The sequence below is a fragment of the Ammodytes marinus genome, assembly GCF_949987685.1.
Source record: "Ammodytes marinus genome assembly, chromosome: 19".
Lineage (NCBI taxonomy): Eukaryota > Metazoa > Chordata > Actinopteri > Uranoscopiformes > Ammodytidae > Ammodytes > Ammodytes marinus.
Genome location: NC_137223.1, coordinates 4,350,871 through 4,373,690, shown reverse-complemented (window position 1 = coordinate 4,373,690; position 22,820 = coordinate 4,350,871).

Genomic DNA, 22,820 nt, shown 5'->3' with positions numbered 1-22,820 from the left:
CTCAGAAATAGCCGCAAGCGCTTGGCGACAGCGCTTGACAACAACGCTTTGATTGATTGACCAATCAAGTTAGAAAGAGCCGCAAGCACCTTACCTTAATTCCTTAGTAAAAGTTTGGTCTCAGAAGCTTTATAAGAGATAAGTGTTTTGGCTATCAAATACATTTTCTGGACAAAAAAAGTGAATTTTGAAAAGAACAATCCACCAGTATTCCCACGGAGAGACAGTTTGTCCTCGATCGAAAACGCTAATAACAAAACAAGTTGGCATCATGGTATGATAGCTCCTCTCTGCTCTTATTAGCTATAGCCTACTTATCTTAGTGTGCTAACTGTACAATGTAATCATTGTAAGCCGTGTAACAAAGCTGAAAGTGTTATTGTAGCTCATTTGATGCCAATGAAAAAAGTCATAAAATAAATAACATCCATTTAAGGATGCACAATTTATACATTCAAAGAGGAAAGGAATAAAAGGCAGCACTAATGGTGACAATTTGACTATAAAACGTGTTGTATAGTTGCCTGGAATCTCTGGAATGGTGTCCAATTGTTCAATAATATCCTTAAATATTGCACACAACAGTGACGGTCATGCAGTTAAGCAGCAAAGTAATGTCTTCATTAGACCCTGGGAAGTCATGATACTGTAACTCATAACTCTATGCTTTTCCCCCCTAGAAGCGACGGAGTACATAATTCCAGCATCATAAATGATATGGGGGTCTCCCCTGCTCATCTGTGGACAAATGGATGGTTTGCCTGGATGAATGAAGACACAGAGCCATGCATAGGCTGGAGTCATTACTCTGTCTCATTGTGACCTTTACACAGGGGATGCGAGCGAAACATATGCTCTCTAACAAGAATGCTTTCTGTGCAGCGCCTATTCATCTCCTGGGTCTCATAAAGTCCTAGCCTTCGTTGTTTATGGTGACCCTTAGCTTTCTTGAGCTGGCTCCTTTGACTGTGAATTTTGTTGCTTCATTATGGTGATAAAATAAAAAAAAGTGTAGCCGGAACTTTATGTCCCTGCTGAGCTTGTGTTACATTTGTATTCAGAGCCTAGCTAGTTTTAAAAAATGTAGGCCAGTAGTTAAATAAATAATGCAGTGTGCCGATGGTTCTCATACTGTGAAATCCAAGTTTTACATAAGTAAAAAAGATGAAAATTTCAACCGATGGCTATCCCTGCCGTTGTGTAAAAGAGTGTTTTCCTGGTTCTCACCTGAGATTAAGGTTTAATGCGAGACACTACAGGTCAAAAGGTAATACTTTTTGTAACTTATAGATATCATCATGAATCCTTCCCAGTTGAAAACTTAGATTAAATCTATACGTTTTTGTAGTACTTTTTTTTTAAATTAATGAATATGCAAATGTGGCAATATCTAACTAATTATGCGTAGCGTTTTATAAACCCTAAAAAATCTAGATAAATGTCAAAAGTATTTAAAGAACAGATTATGTTTAAAGCCTTCTTTTATATATATATATAAATCAAAAACACTGTGTGTAGGTCCTGTGCATAAATCAGACAATTAACATCATATGAGCAAATCCTTCTGTAATAACCTTTACAATAGCCTAGTGCAAAGAATGATAAAGGAAAGTTAGTTGATTAAGAAATTGAGATTATTGGTTGAGAGTAGAGCCCGACGATTTATGTGCCGGTTGATTTAATTGGCCGATTATAGCCTATCATAGAATAATCGGCATCGGCTGAAACAAAAAAGATGGCAGATTTTTATTTTTTTTATCAAGCAATCGTGCTTAGTGAAATGCATTGTTGTCCTGGAGTTAGCCTAAATGAATAGCATTAAGGCTGTAGCCTATTTGCAGCAGCAGCAGGTGTGTTGTAATACATTGGATTAATTTAAACTCCATTGACAGTTCCCCCTGTAAGCAATAGCAGAGGCATTGGTCACCTCTTGACCGCTAATGACTTGCAGTAAGCTAAAATACTTTTTAGTTTAAAAATGCCCCTTGTCACTTTAGACATATTTGTAACACTTTATTTTTTTTTAGAAATAAAGAAAATGTTTCTTTAGACATTTTTGAAGGGTTCAAAAGAAATTCATAATACATTTGGTCAGGATTAATGGTTTCCTCAATACTGAGAACAGTAGATGGATGTACGTTGGTCCTACTGGTTTCTGCCAGTTCTGAGCTGATGGCATTCTCTGCATTTTGTTAATTTATTAAAATAAACTGTTAAAACTTCCTTTTTTAAAAAGCATTCTTAGTTTACAGAATTGTTCACACCTGCCTAAAACTTTTGCACAGTACTATATCGTCATATCGCCCAGCCCTATGAGTATGCAGTTGTGGGTGTTTGGATGAGGTGCTTTCCATTACGCTCTTCTTCTTGACTGACATAGAAATTGCTGTGGTATTATGTTAAATTATGGTATTTTTGTATCAATAAATCCCACTTCGAAAAAATCTCTTTTCATCCTTTGATAGCAAGCATACGCATTAGGGGGTAAACTGCTGAAAGCGTCGGCAACCTCTTTGGAGTCTTGTGGGTTATCAGAGGGAAGAGGTCACATTTCAAAGGGCGGCTGTATCGAACAGTTGAGTGGGGAAGCATCAGAGACTTCAAAAACAGCTCAGTGGAAATTTGTATGCTGCCAACGTCTACAGGCAAAGGTTAGAAACATAACAGTGAAATGGAATCCCTGTGTTACACATTATTACCACTGTCCAGATGGATATCATGTCAGAACAAAAGTGGACTCTTAACCTATTAAAATAAAAAACAACCGGGTGAAACATTTAGGTAATACAACTCAAGATCATGATTTAGTATGCGTCCCCCATTTGGAAAATGAAAGTGATGACTTTTGCGATTCTCCTAAAGTCAACATTTTAACAGAATCCAATATTTCCTGAGCCTCTCTTATGATGTGATAAAGAGGGCAGTTCAGGGTGAGGTGGTTCATTTGATCTTTATTCTTGTTTGATGTCTTCATACTCGGTAAGATTTGTACTGACATATACAGTGACAACATGTAACAGTCCCCGATTTATTATTACAATACCTTTTAACAGATCAACAAATGGCGTTACTTTGGAAAGATTGGAAAGGTTCACAGAGAATAATTATACAGCTCTTTAGTTACGCTATTTCTAGATATGTTTTAGTTAATTGATTCCTGAACTTTAAACTCCCTTCTTACCTAAGTGCCGGGTTTATACGACACAATCTGTTTGATCGTTGATAGAGCAATACATTTGTGGCATGACTTGGCAGAGAGACTCACTCTACATCAGTGGTTTTCAAAATGTCGGGCGCGAAGTTATGGCAGAGGGGGCGCGGATGAATATGTGAAAACAAAAACAAACTAAAAATTGAGTTTGTGTTTTTGATATCAACATCATATTAAGCAAATGTAAGTTATCACACAAAAAAAGGAATACAATGTTTTGGTCTAGATAGTTAATAGCCTAATAATTGAATCAGATCATCTGGGAGACAATCCGAGGTTAACTGATCATGTCACATTCACGTTCATGCACAGTGAGTATTGAGTTTATTTAAAAACATTTGGAAATGGGACTGACTTCAGTGTATAGTCTATAGCCTATTTCAGCCTTGTCTGTGGAAATAAAGATAGCTGGACAAAAGCTTTGTTCCTCTCACTGCATTTAAATGCATTCACTATATTACAGAGAAATATGTCTCGTTAAGGAAAAAGAGCTCCAAGCCCAACCCAGAGGACCATATTTTATTTAAAATTAATATTTTTATGGAAAATTCATGTGTCTTTCTTCAATAGCTTCTAATTCATCCGACCTAGTGTCTCCAAATAATTTTTTCACACAAAATTCCTCAGATTTAGCCTCGGATCCCCCTAGGAGGGTCTGGTTCTCTGCTGGCTACTATTTTCACCCAGCAGGACACTAGCGAAAAAACACTGGGCGTGTGAATGACATTTAACAATAGGCAATCATTTGGGCAAGTCTTTCTGCCTATCTTTGTCACTTCACTGCACACTCAGTCACTACTATCCATGCTTAAAGGAAGCAGGATTAAAACACTGGATAAAAATGCTAAAATGTATTTAAAAAAAGCTAAACAAAAACGTACTTCGATAAAATGTTAAAATGTTTTCAAAAATATGTTTAAAATGTGTAAAATATTATATGCATGTCCTTCTGCCTCAGTATTAACAAACAGCCGTTACTCAAGTAGTTTTGATCTGCACCGTGGGACCCGGCAGGGTTGTCCTTTGAGCCCGCTCCTTTTTGCTATTGCAATCGAACCACTTGCTATTGCCATTCGTGGTAACAAACAGATTCAGGGGATATGGAGAGGAGGAATTGAACATAAGGTATCATTATACGCCGATGACTTACTTTTGTTTGTCGCCAAGCCAGCCTCCTCTTTACCGGAGGCTCTTTCTGTGTTGGAGGTCTTTAGTCAGTTTTCTGGCTATAAACTTAACTTGAGCAAGAGCGAACTCTTTCCGATTAATAAAGAAGCTCTTAAACTTGATTATACAGCTCTCCCACTCAAAGTGGTGACAGACCATCTGAGTTACCTTGGGGTATGTTTTACCAGAAATTTTAAAAACCTACTTAAATTTAACTTCCTCAAATTATTGGATCAGGCGAAGCAAATATTATCGAAGTGGTCTCCTCTGGCTTTCTCTCTCATAGGCAGAATAAATTCAATTAAAATGACATTACTCCCAAAGTTCCTATATCTATTCCAATGTCTCCCCATCTTTCTTCCCAAATCCTTTTTTCAGGCCCTTGACTCTTTAATGATAAATTACATTTGGAATGGTAAACACCCTCGGCTACGGAAAGCTTTTCTTCAAAGACCCAAACAAACGGGTGGAATGGCTCTTCCTAATTTTCAATACTATTACTGGGCGGCTAATATCCGTTCTCTAATGTATTGGGTGCATTTTCACCTTGACGACTCAGCCCCAGTCTGGGTAACAATGGAGTCCAGCGCTATTAGCCCATTGTCTCTATCTGCCCTCTTAAGCGCCGCACTTCCACTCTCTTCGGCTATTCCCAACAGTAGTCCTGTGATTAAGCACTCCCTTCGAATTTGGACCCAATTTAGGAAGAATTTTGGAATGCAGAATTTTTCACTTTTCAGTCCAATTGCAGCTAATCATTTGTTTACTCCCTCGACTGTGGATGGCGCATTCAAGATCTGGCATAAAAAAGGCTTAAAATGTATCGGTGATTTATTTATTAATGATCTATTTGTTAGTTTTTCTCAATTGACAACAAATTTTGGTATAGAAAAGACTAATTTTTTCCGATATCTGCAAATCAGGAATTTTACGCAGAAGTTAATTCCCCAATTCCCTCACAAACCGCCAGCCAATCATGTCGATTTGTTTTTTTCTGTAAACCCCACATTAAAAGGCTCAATTTCTGTGTTTTTCAACCTTATTTCGAAGTTGCATAGCCCCTCATTAGCAGCTATAAGAACCCTGTGGGAGCAGGACCTAGGTTCTGCCTTCACAGATCACATGTGGGATTCAGTCCTGGATCGGATACACTCTACTTCCATGTGCGCCCGACACGCTCTTGTGCAATTTAAAGTAGTACATCGTATCCACATATCTAAAACTAAACTAGCTCGTATGTTCCCCGATGTAGACCCGACCTGTGATAGCTGTAAGAGCGCACCGGCATCACTCTTTCACATGTACTGGCTATGTCCCACCTTGAGTGGGTTCTGGACATCAGTTTTTCAAACTATGTCTGAAGTACTTCAACATCAAATCGAGCCGAACCCTTTTACTGCTATTTTTGGCATAGCTCCCAATTCAGGCTTGCCTAAGGTGAAGCTAAAGGTACTGGCCTTTATCTCTTTGCTTGCTCGTAGAGCTATCTTGTTCAAATGGAAAGATCCTGCCCCTCCCTCCCACTCTCATTGGCTTAGAGACATTATGTCATGTATGAATCTGGAGAAAATTCGTTGCACTGCCCATGAATCTGAGACTAAATTTTATAGAATGTGGCGCCCCTTCCTGGACTACTATGAGAAGCCGACCACAATGGTTGAGGAGTAGCTACCCCCTCCCCCTTTTTATTTGATATAATTTTTTTTTTTTTTCTTTAATAATATATATATAGGCTATATATATATATATATATATTTTTTTTTTTTTTTTTTTCATATTGGTTGTTTGTTTTTGTTTCTTGTGTGTGTTTGTGTTTCTGATGCAGGACTGTTTGTGATTGGGTGGGATATGGGTGGGGTATGTGCGGGAGGGAAAAAAGGGGGAAAAAAATTAATAATCCATTGTATTGCAGCTGCATGATAGTACTTTGTGATTTAATAAAAAAACCTTTGAAAGAAAATGTGTAAAATAATGAAAAGATCTTACAAAACACACAGGGATTTTGACAAAACACAATTGGGGGTGGGGGGGCTCTGCTAAAATTTGTTCTCTGAGGGGGGGCTCACTCTCTCACACTTTGAAAACCCCTGCTCTACATTGTTCACCGACCAATGCCATTTCCCCATGACGGCCACTTATGTATTTGATTCTAAAATGACAATGTTTAAAATTGTAGGGAAACATAATGTGATGAATAAACACGTCGCAACAAACACTCCAGAGCGTTTAGTGATGTTGTAAAGTGTATGTTTTGGGCTGTGTCTCTTAACTATTAGTGTTTGACCTAAGCTTACCCAGATGACCGAGCTTTCACATTTTCTATATCATATCCAATGTTGGGAATAACGCCGTTTAAAATAACGGCGTTAGGTAACGCCGTTCTTTTTTCAGTAACGGGGTAATCTAACTAATTACTTTTTCCGTCGTTACAACGCCGTTATCGTTACTGAACGTTAAATGCGGTGCGTTACTATGAATTGATTGAATAAACTGTGTAATCCGAACGCACCCCTGGCTCCATACTACACAAACTGCTAGTGAGGAGACCGGTGTGTTTTAAGTTGTTTTATTCAGTGTGGATGACATAACTGTCAGTTAGCGCCGTCACATCAGTCAGCCGGAGCGCCTGTTTAGTGAAGTTTCTTTTTCTTTCTCTCTCTGTTGTGTGAGCGTGTACCGTACGTTGCCGCAGTAACCACCTATCAATCCACGGTTGAAACGTGCTCTCTCTGAGTTTGTTTGCGTCGCCCTTGTGAGTAAGTGCATGGAGTTTCCCGATTTCTATAAATTATAATTTATGCACGTTATTAAACGGCCGCGATTCGCCGGTTGCAACAGCTGTTTAGCGTGTCATCACGAGACGAATATTGCTACTGTTATTTTCCTGGGATCTGTATGCTGCTGTGCATGTTAAAGAAGGAAATAAACATAGGATAAATCCTTACTCCTCCTCTCATCGTCTCATGCTTCATAGTCTGACGTTTTTGGCCTTAAGTGGTGTTTTAGCCGACACCCCTGAAGTGAATCCAGTGATATAGCAGATCAGCACGGTACATTCAGCAGTTTCCTCTACTACTTTTGTTGAGAATAAAATACTTGAAGTGCAGGATAAACCTATTGCTGTCTGTTGATGTGCAATAAATATTGAAGGTTATGTAGCCTACAAGTAGGCCTACCTGTCTGTTCTACTCATTTCAACTGACTTGTGAAAACTGCTCAGAAAAATCCAAATGTGTTGACATATAGGCCTAGCAACTTTTTTTTTTTTTTTTACAGTAGGCAAATAGTTACTTTCCCTGGTAATTAGTTACTTCTATTATAAAGTAATTCAGTTACTAACTCAGTTACTTTTTGGAACAAGTAGTGAGTAACTATAACTAATTACTTTTTTAAAGTAACGTTCCCAACACTGATCATATCTATAAAATGCAGAAACGGTTTCTGTCGCCTTTTCTTGAGCCGGAGACTGAGGTAAAAAAGTTCAACATATAAAATGTTGAACTATTCCTTTAAGCAGCCCACAGTGTTACTGCTGCAGTTTACTTTAATGTCTTTGTTTTGGGGCCACAGCAGCAGGCAGCTGTTTCAGAGAAAAAGGCCTGTTTGGATTCTATTTGTTAAGTATCTTGCCATGTAGGAAAACCAACACTTAAGAGTAAGATACAACCTTTCAGCACTGGGCTAACTTTGCAATTGGTTATAGGAGCTGTCATTGTGCGGATTGAATAATGTGTTTATTAAAATCCTGCCAGTTTCAACAACTGCAAATTAGCTGTATGAGAAAGTACATTTTGAGAAGCAAGGGGGTTGCAGCCAAGTCCAAAAGGATGCCCAATAAGCAAAATGTGTTGCCATGATGAATTCACCTGAACACGGAGTAGTGACATGATGAAATTCTCTCTCTCTCTCTCTCTCTCTCGCTCTTTGTAGTTGCTTGCAACGTCAGTTGTAATAAACATGACTAATCACCTGATAGGTGCCCTTTAGAGTCTATGACGTAGGCACAGCTAGGTTGACGAGGTACACAAAATAAACATTGGATTATTTCACCCCAACTATCTATGGTTTCATTAATTATTCATCGGCAACCCTCCCTCCTCTGTACTGCATGTGCCGCACACTTACACTCATGCAGGACTGACCTATATTGCGTTTGGGATGAGAGAAAGAGTTTTTTTTTTCCATTGGGCGGCCGGGGCAGAGCGGGATTTGAACGATTCCCCAGTGTGACCTCATCCTCACCACTGCATCCTCGTCACCCCATTATCCAGAAGTGACCCAGATTCTCATACAAACTCCTGAGCTGTGGAGAAGTTGTGCGTCGGGGTGTGGATCATAAGTAAGTAAGTCAATGTAGTCAATAGTACACAGGGCACATGTGAAATTTGTCTTTTTGCATATCCCCTCTCAAGTTTTTCACTCCAGAGGAGGGGGTCCTCACATAGGGTCAGCCATAGTACAGTGCCTGTGAAGCAGTTTTTGGGGGTTTAAGTGCCTTGCTCAAGGACCAAATGGTAGAGATGGTGGGCACCGTAGATGTAATACCAGCCACCACTAGTTTTACAAATAACACCCTCCGGTCTGGTTGCAGGGATCCAACCAGAGACCTCATGGTTACTGGGGGGAACCAGAGACCTCATGTTTACTGTGGGGGAACTTCTTTTCTCTAGGCCATCCTACCACCCTGAACTCAGCTCCATCTGATTGACTGCCGAGCAGGTTTCTCCACTTGAGTTTAAAGCTTTTCAATCTCTCTTCACATACCTACAAAGCTCTACAACAAAGCTGGTGACAATTGGCGGCAGCACACACGGAGTGGTCCTTTGGGGAGGTAAAGGTAGTGGGGGGGAGAGGGGTTGCAAAAGGAGCGTGTGAGATCAGTGATAAATCCATTGTAATCTCCTTCTAAGCTACAGACCTGCTCCACAGGGCCCTCATAAGCAGGAGGAGATGGTCCGTTATGACTGGAGGCCTTTCATCTAGGCAAAAAAAGAGATTACATCTGAGGAATGCTCCCCGCTTTGAGAAGTTTTCAGCCTCCAGAGTTCCCAAAAACAATGCCTCATTCTAGTCACATCCGCATCAAGCAGGCGGACACATCACAGACTTTTCAGAGCTAATACTTCAATAATCTGCTTCAGTCCTTTTACGACGTATTTCCACAGAGCCGCTCAATGTTTTTGCCAACAAGTTTTCTTTCCCAATCGGCTCGGAAATAACTTTTAGTGTGCCCGCTTTCCCTGAGGGCTACATAGCACCATGGATCAATCAATATATGAACACATGGACATACTGTAACATTACAATCTCATCATCATCCAGATCTTTGGTAAATGTTTATTCAAAAAGTCTAGGCTGTACCTAGATTGTATTTGACTGTACTTTCTGCAGAAACAGCAACCCGGCCTCACCTTGTGATTTTGTCGGTGAAAATCGTTTCCCCCCTGACAGATTGAATATCACTTTATTTTCTCAAATGACGTGTCCAGGAGGTGGCCTTCAGTGCTTCGAGGCAAGGTATGCATGCTTTTGTTTTTTCTTTAGGGCACTTTTCATTCCCCTACTGAAGAATAAAAGATTGTTCATTCTCAAATTGAATGATTTGACATCCACCACTGACAACAGGCCTTACAGAGAGTACGGGTCTGGCTACAATAGAGCAGGTTTTGGGCACGGCAGGTTAGGACAGATAATACTGCCTCCCGGTAATATTAAATATGTAAGGGATAATGCCCAAAGAGATATCCATTATCAGAAATGAATGGACAACGTTGAGGTCTGAATCATTACAATCCCATACATAAGGTTCTAATGTAATTGAAATGTAGTTCAATACGCCAGTAAATAGGACAAGCCATACTTTATACAACTTTACAACAAGTGATTAACTAGTCTGCTCAGCTGAGTGAACCTTCAGCTGTAAGCCACAGAGCTGATGTTATGTTTAATTTGATTTAAGTTACTTTATTAGTCAATGGTTACATTAAAATGTGTCTTTCCGCATATCCCCTCTCACATTACCACACTTCGGAGGGGGTCAGAGCGCAGGGTCAACCGTAGTAAAGCGCCCCTTTAGCAGGTTAAGGGCACACTCACCCAAGGCAAGTTTGCCTGTTCCGTGGTCCAGTACTATTGCCCCCCTCCCCACTCCCCCGCTGGCCAGTAGTCACACTGCTCCCAAAGGCCGTGGCCTGGGCACGATTGCTCCTTGATACATACGTCATCACGTCGTAATACGATACATACGTCATCAACAAGCGTACTCACTGCTAGAGGAAGTAGAACAACAACGGAGAACAACAGTAGTCGCGGATTGCCCCAAACACCTCCGAATTTTGTGGGTCTCATCCAGCTGCGACCATGGCTGCGACTGAATACTGTCGCTGGCCCAAATTTCTAGCAAACTCTCCACTTCACGATCGCACCGGAACCCACTCGAGAACCTTTTGCCGCCATTGTTTACAATTATTGTGGGGAAGAAGGGTCACGCATGGACTACGTCATCCAGCTCACGTTGTGTATCCGTGTGAGTGCGCGTGTCATCTCATTAGCATCTGTGCCGTTCTCTCTGGCACACCTCTCCCAAGTGTGCCGTGGCCAAAGGAGTGTTCCATGCTGGAATACGGATGGCGTGGTCGTCACACTAGCCAAACGTTCTAGACTTTAGTATGCAAATGAGCTCGGGCACAGAACAGCGGCCCTATAGTGTGAGTGCGCCCTAAGTATCTTGCTCAAGGACACAATGGTAGAGATGGTTGGGCACCGTAGACGGGATACCAGCCACTACTAGTTTTACAACTAACACCCTCCTGTCCGGTGCCAGTGTATGTTAGCAAGATTCAGAGTCAGTAGCAAACAGTTAATGTAATCGGCCAATATGTAACAACAGGTCTAGCCGGCCAGAAAGCCATGTCATTATCCCCAAATAGCAAACTTCGGGGAGCAAATTACTGGTGGACATTTGTATTATCGGCTGCAGCCTGAAGTTAAGGTGACACAGAGGGCTGAACAGTTATTTTTATTATTTTATTATATTGCTTTCATAGGGGGGCCAAGAGTGTTTCTCCTTCCTTACAATGAGTTCATGTTTAAGCTTTGACTATCCCACCTTCTGCCTTTGCTATGGGAGCGTGTCTATGTTCACAGCTCTATGGTCCCACATTTCTAAGTTATCTAAGTATATACAGTAATAGTGTGTACTATTCTAGACTTTCCATGTCCCCTTACCCTAACCACGCAGCTGTGATGCCTGAACCTAACCTATAATTTCAGGAACATCGGCTGTGGGACCGTAGGGATACCCCCTCTTTGCTATGAGCAGAACCTGATCGCATTGTCACCTGGCCATTCATCATCCATCCATCTGATATTGGATTCTGTAAGCTATAGATATATCTGGTAAAATAAATATTGTCCCAACGCAGATTATTTCTGATTGATTGTTGTGACTTTCTGACCTTTCCACAAACAATTTAAAATAAACCATTCAAATATATACAACACATTCATCCCAACATTTTTCTTTCAAAGATATTTTGGGGCATTGTTATGCTTTATTGATAGTGCAGAGAGACAGAGGTGAAATAGGGCAGAGAGGGGAGTGACATGCAGAGTACGACCGCAGGCGGGAATCGAACCCGGGTCTGCTGCTGGGCCCGGCCCGGGGAGGCGCCCCCAAAGTTGTTGTTTTTGAACAGACAGAGTGGTTGTTTGTCTGCATCACTTTTACCACTGGGCAGCACAGTGCCAGTTTTTTCCACTGTTACAGGTTGGAGACAGGGATTAAACTGTCCTGTGTTAGCCTTTTGTAAATCACCAAAGCTGGATCGCATGATCACATTCATACTGTATGTGAACCTCGGTTAATAAAAACCACCTGGACATTTTTGATCCCGCATTTGAATTCCATAGATATTTCAGGAACAATATAATGCACTATAATGCACATACAAACACATTCACTGTATGCTCTGAAAAGACAACCATTTCTAGTGCTTTATAACATCAGTATCTCCAGTGTACACAGCCTAATTCATTGGCCATTGAGTGAGTTAGATGTATGGCATAAATCTATACAGAGACACCGAGACAAAGAGAAGCCCACAAGGGGATACCTCTTTTCCTGCAATATTGATGGGAGGGCTCTTTTAATATGAGCAATGATGGAGAGCTGTCAGCTATGATGGATGATGTAGGAGGTAAACGGTCAGACGGACTCCTCGCCTCAACCGTTCATCTGCCTTTCAGAACAGCTGTTGTGCATTTTGTGATGTGAAACGCCGCCTGTACCTACCAACGTTATTACAACCTGTTTATATGGAAGAGCCAGCTCAGCAGCAGCCAACAACGGCAGCACCCCCGATCCGATGTACCCTCAGCGGATGTTCCTCATACCAACTGCGGTTTAACTCACAATTACTCTGTTATGTCCAATTAGTCTGGTAATCACGCAGGAGTAATTGCAGCAGCCAACGCAGCTTACACTACAAAGCAGAGCTCGTCACAACATATTGATTGCATCTGAGCTGGACAGGACCTCATCTCAGATCTCGTTGCACCTAACTTCTTATTTTTCCAAACTCAACCGAATGTAATTGTCATCAATCCGGTATGCTCATCATTAGACAATTGTTGCAAGGGGGGATGAGTTTTACATAAAAAAAGTCTAACTAGATCCACATGGTAATAACTGGGAGCACATTGTGATGGAAGCTCATTGTTTACAATGCAAAAGCCAGACAACGACCAAGTCAGTGGGACTGATCACTGGCGCAGGCTGGAAGAGGAAATGTAATATGGAATGGCTGTACGTCATTCTTTTGTTAACGAGGCACATATTGACCGTTTGTTCATGCTTAAATGTCCCTTGTGTGTGACTCTTAACAGTAGAAATGGTCCTGTATATGTCACGGACATTTGTAACCTAATTTAAAAATGGACTCGTATAGAAATTTGAAAGAAGAAATGAGGAGGTTTTATTCATTCTCAAATTAAATGGCAATTTTTTGTCACTTGTAGTCACGTTTTTTGCGGCCTATATGATTCATGGTGTGCTTCCAAAAAAAACTTTATATTTTTTCACAGCAATATTGAGTCTCCTCTTTCCAGCCTCTGTTCAAAACGTTAAATTTTAGTGCTTGTCTCTTTTAGCCCCGCCTTCCATTTGAGGATGTGCCAATCACAGGTGGAGGTAGTTTGCTTGGTAATGAGTACGTAAGTAAGTAAAATGTATTTATAAAAGCACATTTATAACAGTTTGCACTGACCAAAGTGCTGTACATAATGCATTCAGTAGGCAAACATGAAGGCAAAATAACAACATTATAATAAAACTAGAAATGCAATTCCTTGAAGAAATTGCGGTGTGAATGCTGCTGAAGCTGATGCTGAAGAAGCTGACGCTTCACTGCTGAATGTTGATGAAGAACGAAGGATGAATATATCTGAATGAACAGAATGGTTGAAAAATAGAATGTTTGAGAAATTTGGAATATTTGGAAGTTTGAATGGACTTTCTAGCTGAAATGAGGAATGAGTGATCTCCAAAATGTAATCAGTTCATCTTTGAGTCAGAATCAACATTTGTGCAAACTTTGAAGAAAAACCATGGAAGCGTTCATGAGATAATGCAGTCACAAAAGGCAATGTCACAGTGACCTTGAAATTTGACCTTTGACCTCTAAACTCTTGTGATGTCATCTCTGAGTCATAATCAACATCTGTGCAAAATTTGAAGAAAAACCGCGGAAGCATTCATGAGATAATGCAGTCACAAAAGGCAACGCCACAGTGACCTTGAAATTTGACCTTTGACCTCTAAACTCTTGTGATGTCATCTCTGAGTTAACGCAATTTGAATTTTCTCCATACGCTTTGAATGGGGCTGTGGCGTCATTTTGGGACACCAAAATTTCAAATAAATATACATATTTTCATATTTTCGGGGTCCTAGTGCACATTCCAGAGGAGGTAATTTCAAACTCCTGAAAAAGTTGAACATTTAGAAAGTTATTAGAGGAAAAGCATTCTCAAACTCCACAGCTGGTACTGTACACACGTACAGACACTTCTCTCCCAAACAGGATCACACAGACAGGCGATTTCAACTGAACGCATAAGCCCAAACTGCTGCTCCTATCTCGCCAACCGTTTGTCTGACAGATAAAATTAACATACCGTGAGAACCAGAAGATTCCAATTAATATTCAGTGTGAAATTTGGGTCTGTATTGTAAACAATTTGGTTAGGCCAGCAAGTTGAAAATGGAGTACATGTTGCATCTGGTCTAGGGATGTTGCTCCATCCACTCACTGTATAAATTAGATTTTGCGTCGCTTCAAACAAGGCTGGCTCATGTGAAAACTATACATTTGTTGAAAAAACTGTTCTGAGTTTATGAAAGAGGGAAGTCGGCTGAATATTTATCTGTTTGAATTAAGTTTCTAGGATAAAGTATGAATGAGGAGTAGTGTTTGGCGTAATGTCCAAACACTTCGCGTTTGGATCCTTCCTCATTAATTTGCATTGAAGGACTTTTATGTTTAATAAACCTTTAATATATCTGAAGCTATACATTTTATGAAAAAATAGTGAATTATGAAAGTGTGCTGCTGTGCAGGACGAATAGGACAAACGTTGAATGGAGTTTCTACGATGAAATATGAACGAGTAGGAACCATCATAATTTTGCATGAAATATTAAAATTCATAAAAGTTGAATTTCTTTGAAATTTTTCAGTTTAGCAAAAAATTCTGAATCATACAAATTAATGTCCTGAAATAGCTGAACAATTGGAAGGGTATATGAAGTTTCTGGGAATAAGTATGAATGAGTAGCAAGGATTTGAATATTTTTCATAAAACGTTGAAGAAGTATGAAATTATGATTTTCTTTTGAAAATGTTGAAATGGTCCCAAGAAGCCCTTGAAGAGCTGAAAATGTTGATATATGGAAGATGTTTGAAGGTTGAAGTATGTTGAAGTTATTGAAGGCCAAAAAAGTGGCGGAATAAAAATAAGAATAAATACGCAGAATATTAAAGATGTGAATGCTTTCAGTATTCACACCAATTGTAATTGTCTTGTACCTCTATGACATCATAAGGGGAGGGTAATCTGACTCGGGTTATTGAACACAGGTTTTCAGAAAGGTGGAAGCGGATGACAAAAGAATAATGGTTGTTTTTTCTCATATTTTGGGAGCCTCTAGTCCAGGGGTTCTCAAACTTTTGATAGCTGAGAGCCAATTTAGGAACCCAACATTGGACCGAGGGCCGCCGAAGGAAAAAAAATTATAAAACTGAAATAATTTCAATGGCCAGCGTCTTTGCGTCTTTACAGTTTACATGTATTGGTCAGCATCCAATACTGTGTAATTAACACATTTAAAGTAATAAATGAAGGGCTAGGTCTCATTTCAACATTGGGGAACACACATTAAAAGCGGGGGTCTGGGGGTTGTCCCCCAGAAAAATTTGAGGTTCGAACACTTCATTTTGTGCATTTTGGTTAATTTTTATGCAGTAATTTGTGTCTTCTGTATTTATTTATGGTGGAAATGTTAAGGAAAAGACAACTCGCTCCCATTGACACACATCTAATGGAATATAAATCAAGGCACTGAGGCATTCTGTATTGCATTCAAATATTTATTCTACTTTATTGTTCAAAACTTTCTACACATTGAAAACGTATCACCTTTTGGAGTGTTTTTTTGTAGGACTCACTACTCATGATGCAGCAGCATTATGACACTATACATTGGAAATAAACAGGGTGGGCTATCAGCAGTCAACTAGGCAGATAGTTCCATGGCTATCAGCAGCTAGCTAACGTTAGTTTGTTAGCTAAACTTTAGGCAAAAGAGTTAGAAACCAGATAATGTTAGCATCCATCCTTAGACACTTGACCTAATCTAATTCACCTCGAATGTGAGAAAGTGCATCGTATTGGGCTTGACAAGCTCACTATCTAACAACTTACATTGGGACCACTACACTGCCTGCTGCACTGCGGGAGGCTGACCAGCCGTCTGCAACGAGAGGGAGAGGCCAGCCGAACTTCGCAAGTTTAATAAGTGGGGAATGAATACAAACAATTAGGAGGGATATTTAAGTGTTTCGACCCCTGTACTGTTTTTACTGTTATGGGGGACGCATCCCCTCCGTGCGTTTCAATTTTAAAAAAATAAAAAAAATATGATAATTTTTTTATTTTTTTATTTTTTTTAATAATTCATAATTCAATGCGGGCCGCAGGCCGCCAGATATGCTTCGGCCCGCGGGCCGCACTTTGAGAACCACTGCTCTAGTCACACCAGGGACTTTTATTAATGTTTAAAAACATGAAAACGTGCATTTTGCATATTAGGTGACCTTTAAAAGTAACACTAATCCAAATACATAATTTTTTTTCAACAATCACAAAAAGTCTTTGTCTGTGTGTCTCTGTACTGTGAACTAAATTTTTGTACTCGCAGTGGCGGGTATAAAACAACAACTTGTAAAGTCAAAGTCAAAATTATTTCTATAGCACATTTAAAAACAACATCAGTGGACCAAAGTGCTGTGCAAGATACAATACAAAATAACATACAAGATACATGAAAAAAAAGTTAGGAGTGTCAAAGTATCAGCTTGTGTTAAAGGCCAATGCAACAAAAGTGAGTCTTCAGCAGCGTATTAAACTGTTATCAACTGTACAGGGATCCAGGTTCTATTCATTCACACCCAGCCATACTGGTGGCGGTAAACTACGGAAACAGTGATATGCTGCATCCCTAACCCGTGACCCTGAAAACCACCCGTCTTTGTTTGTAATATTAGAGCAGATAGGATTATGACAGGAGTGATGGATGACATAACAGCAGCAGTGCAGCAGTGAAGCCTGGTGGCTGTATGGAAGGTCAGGGCTGTGTCACGCGCTCCACACATGCTATACAGCCTCTTCCGAGCACAGTGGCTCAATCCCAAAACATACAATATCTCTATCTCGACACACTCCCTCCATGTTATACCCAGGCTTACTGCATGGAGGGTCACTTATTAAAGGGCGAGGTTAATAAAACACAGTGGCAAAACTGCATCAGCCATCAGTCATGTGCGTATATGTATAAACAACGCTCCTAACTTCCTCTGTTCTTATCTCCTTTGTTCTTTATAATACAATTTCACAGGATAAATCTGTTAAATTCACAATAAGCCCCATATTTGATTGGCCCACATGCGTAAAGTCAAGGTTGTGAGCCTCCGCTGAAGAAGACTCTGTGGTCGAGGGGCTTTATAACACACTACCAATTTAAAGGTGGAGTCAGCAATTCTGGAGAATGCCTGTTGTCAAGATAAGTTAATATTTCCGTTCATTGATTAGTTGGTTTTGATATTGTGGCTCCTGTTCCTTTGGAGTTAATAGTATTTACCAAGGTCTCAAGTTGTCGATGCAGATCTAAGTACTGACCAATTATAAGTCATGCTGCTTTTATTTGGCAAAAGGTAGAACAAATGTGTAAATGTATTCACAAATGGCGTGGAAAGACTCCATTATTTCATGACAATATGTTTCAGTCTGGAGGGCGACTGTTTACTCCCTTGCAGGTAAAATGTGGGCATACAAACCTTAGGGGATGTGATGGATGAAAATGGCTTATATTCTTTCCAAGGCCTTTGTGTAAACTATAATATTCCATCCACATGCTTTCTTTAAGTATCTTCAGTTGCAGTCTGCTATGCAATCAGTAGGGATACCTATCAATATGCAACCTCCCAATCACCCTCTTATGATATTAATAAATAACATTCAGTTAACCACTAAAGGTAAGATAAGAAATTCCCCTCTTGCTATCATAAGAGTTTGGAATAAATATATTAATTGTACTGACCCTTCAGTTAATTGGGACAGAGTTCTTAAAATTTTTACACTTTCATCACCTGCCTGGATAACCAAATGATTTATTTGAATTATATTCATATCTCTATTTTATTCAGCACACACACAATATGGAAAGGTAGCGGATCATGGGGAGATATTCACTGATTTGGACAAAGTGGACAACAAGCGTTCTCCAGAATTGCTGACTCCGCCTTTAAGGGATGACTGTTTTTAATGAAACTTAATATAGTGGACCTTCTGCGTATACATACGGAGAATGGATAGGGTGTGTGTGTGTGTGGGGGGGGGGGGGGTCGGATTGGTTTGGAATGGGGCCCAGAGACGACACCTGGGAACATTGAGCGCTCCCTCAAGAATGTGAGAGTGGCAGGGACAAAATGAGGCAGAAAAATTCATTACAGTCGCATGTGTGCTGGCTGTAATTTGTTCTGGCAGTCTGCTGCATGTCATCAGCACATAGTAAACTGAAGCTTTAGCACACAGTTGTGTTCCTCTCCCTCGGCGCTTCTCTCTCCCAACAACCGCACACACTCACATTCACCGGCTCGCTGCTGCTGTCATTCCATTTAACAGCTTGTAGGATGTTTAACTGATGTGTAATATTCTGTTTAACTACCTCTTTTTCTCTCTCTCTCTCTTCAAGACAATTTTTTTTTCCTTTCTCCTTGCCTTGGCAAAATAAAAAAATCTTTATTTTTTATTTTCTACATGTTGCCGGGTGTCATGAAGAGGGCAGATGTTTTAAAGCGAAAGACAGTTTGAGTTCTGAAGCGGTACTCAAGAGAGACGTCTGCATAATTCCAGCAGGCACATGAATAGGATTCCTCAGTCTGCAGTGCTGTCAATCCACTAGGCTTTCAAGTGTGCCAAGTTCACAAGGAAAAAGCACCAACAAAAAAGGGGGAGGTGTGAGGGGGGGGGGGGGGTGTGGTGTGGGGAACCAGGGAGACAGAAAAAAAGTTGATGTCTGTATTATACAAAAGAACACTATGTGGTTTTTTTTTCCCTCCAAACTTTTCAGCAGGAGCTCTTATATATGGGCCCTAATGAGAAGAAGTGAGGAGCCGGAGGGAGAGGAATGGTTTGAGATGTGTTCCTGTTGATCACAGCAGAATTTTATTTTTTTGCGCCGCAGCAAGGCTGTTATTTCAATTTGCATGTGTAGGTTTTCAGACGAGTGTTTTTCGGACAGACTACTAAGGCAAAGTGCAGCGTCGTCAAGCAAGCAGAGGGTGAAAAGTCAATCACTTACCCAGCGTGCATACTAGATTTTTTTTTAGAAGGGACAGCGCACATTAATAAACATGAGGACCAGAGTTCAACATGTAAATGTGCCAGATTTAGCCATGCAGGCTAATTTTCACATGCAGTCCCTGGCAAGTTGATGGCTTAAAAGAAACTACAAATATACAACACATGAGCACAAAAACCTTTCCTCATCACTCTGAATAGCATCTGATTTGAGGTGAGACACTGCAGGTGAATAGGGTAACACATTTCAACGTATAGATATCATCATACAACTTTGCCAGTTGATTGCTGACATTGAAACAGTTATTTATTGTATGTTTAGGGAATGTTTGAATGAATATGTAAATCTGGAGCTCAGGGATATTGAATAAACTATTTGACCGTATTCCTAATCGTAATTCCTATGTGGATACTGTGCTAAAAATAGGGCAGATTGCAGGCGCTATTTCCCCACGAATCATGGAGCACGCAATCCATTCATAGTGGATCTGCCCCTTGGTTTGTCTCTTTGTCGCTGATCTTCTCTGACATCTCAACACACTTTACCTTGCCTAGCAGTGGCTCATGAACCTGCCCCTCACTAAGTGTTTGTTGTCCACATTTCAACACTGTCCATCAGCCATCCACCCTCTGGCCTGCAGGCTGCCAGCACTGCATTAGTAGCACCTCACTGACAGTCAGTAGAGTCACACAGAGTCCAGGCATCAGGGAGCGGGCTGTCAGGCTGACACGAGGGTAGGGGACCTATCCTGTAGTCACAATCCCTGCGTTCCAAATCACATACTTTTTTTTTACTACACTACATACAAAAATACAGAAGAGTTTTAGGGCCACGGGAGAGAAAAAAAAATCAGATAAGGAAAATGTTTCTTTCTTTATGTCGAGAAATATCAAGAATAAAGACAAATACTCCAAAATTCTATTGGAGTTAATTTGGCATTTATGTACTTTCAGCATACTACAATTGATGTGCATGTATTGGGACATCCTACATCTTTTTTGGCATACTAAATAGTAGGGAAGTATGGGTATGGGAACACAGGGTATGATGTCAAACTCACACAGTGGGAACACATTCAGCATTCAATACAGTATGGGGAAGAGTCATTCATAACTGTCTGCTTTGATATAGTATAACTTGTATCACACAGGTAGACTCAAAAGAGCTCAACAGTGGCCGTCAACCTTTTTAGGAGTCTCTGGTCTGGGAGTTAATTTCCCCATTCAAAACCTTTATTGACAATTCAACAATTCGTTATATCAATATATTGAATCAAAGAACCAACCAGATACCCTAATAATTGTGACTATAAAACATGTCATTCAGCCCTTAAAATGCATATGTACAAGACAGGGCTTTTTCTGGGAGTGAAGGAACTGCTCCTCCCACAATCCATTGCGATTATTTAGCAACAACAGTTGCTGATTCCCAACAAAAAATAGTTTAGCGTGTTTCTTTCTAAACGAACGCAGACCTTCTTTCCACAGCCGAATTTTGAGCGGGTGGTTAACATTTCCATGGCAACAACAGAATCATAAAACTGGAGGCGTCGCTGTGACACTAGGATTCTGGGTAGCGTAGTTCTTATCCCCCAGATTGCAAAATATACCATGTTATTTCTTCAAACAAGGTTGATATAATGCAAACATGTGTCCTCTACCGGAGCATATAACCATTGTCGCACACTCGGGTTGTCGTGGTAAGTCTGTCTATGATGGTTATGACATTATGCCAAACAAATTGTTGCTGCTCCGCCATTGTTTTCAGCCTGGATCAATAAAGTTAATCTTGTTTTATCTCAACCTGAAAATGATAAGGGGGCTGGCAGGGCCACATAACACACAGAGCAGGATGGGCCTCTCTTCAACAGCATACAGTATGCCTATGATTTCATGGCTGGATAAAGATAATTGACCTGTGAAGGATGCTTAATAAGTGTGCTGACTTGTAACTGACTGACCTGCAGGATCATTCAAATTAGAATACAAAAGGCAAAGCGTGGGATGGCAAGATGTGATTATGAATTTAATGGAGTAGCTCTTTAACCTCTCAGTGGAAAAACATGTTGAGCACTTCAGTCTAAGAACAGCTGTTAATCAATTTGCCAGTGGCCAGTTTGCACACGCTGCATGTTAGATAGCCTTTTTGATCACTGGCTACAACCCATTCTACTGCCTGAGCTGTATAGCCACCCATGCTAATAGGACCAGTAGTGGTGACTAGTTTTCATTCAAAGAAAATGTACTTAGCCATTACTGTCTAACTGACATTACTTAGTCAGTTCACGGATGGTAGGCCTCTTCTCTGCTTGTGCTTCTGTAACACCATTTAAGGAGACACTGCAATAGGGTAACCATTTCTAAACTATCGATATCCCACGATACTTTGCGAGTTTATTACTTACATCATGAGTTTCTTTATTACAATATTTTCATAAATGTTTTTTTTTTAATCTGTAGATTTGACAATATATAAGTAATAATGCCTACATTTGCATCTTTAAAAAGACTGATATTTAGATGTTGGATATATTCTGGATACAGCCTTTTTGTGTACAGGTCTTAAAAATGCATTTTCATCATGTTTTTGAGAACAAAATGTATCACAGAATAGACAATTAACAACATATGACAGTTTCCTTCTGAAATAACCTTCAGAATAGTGCTGTGAATGATTGTGGAAAATTGTGTCGATTTAAGTAATTTAGAAGTTGAGATTTTTAGTCTAGATTATTGAATAAAACTCATTTTAAGAAAATGGCCATTCAAGAAGGTTGTATAGAATAAATATACAGACGCAAATTGAGGCAAAGTAGACAAAAATATTATCATATATTGTAATAATGTCATTTGTGATTTTTATATGATAAAGTGAATGCATGTGTATATAAAACCTTTAACCAATAAACACCATTTTCAGTTCTATTCATGTGGACATGACATCACCCTGCTCTGAGTCGCGTTTGAAAGATCTGTATCGTAACATTAGCATTCTGCACATAGAGTATTACTATAATGGAGTCTGCTATCTTTAACAGATGGGGGGGGGGGGTATTCCTGTGTCAGCTTTAGACAGTGTAACATTGTGCGTTGTTAATCTGTCTGTGTACCACTGTATGACACTTTCTTTTTTACATTCAGTGGGCAGGATGACTCACATGCTGATAAAATCAAGCCATTACCCTGCAGTCCACTGACTTTCTTCCCCAACTGCTGGCTCACATTCCCTTCCACAATCCTAGGTTTTTCCTCATCCCAATTGCATACACCACGTATAAAAAGCACACACACCCTGTTGTATTCT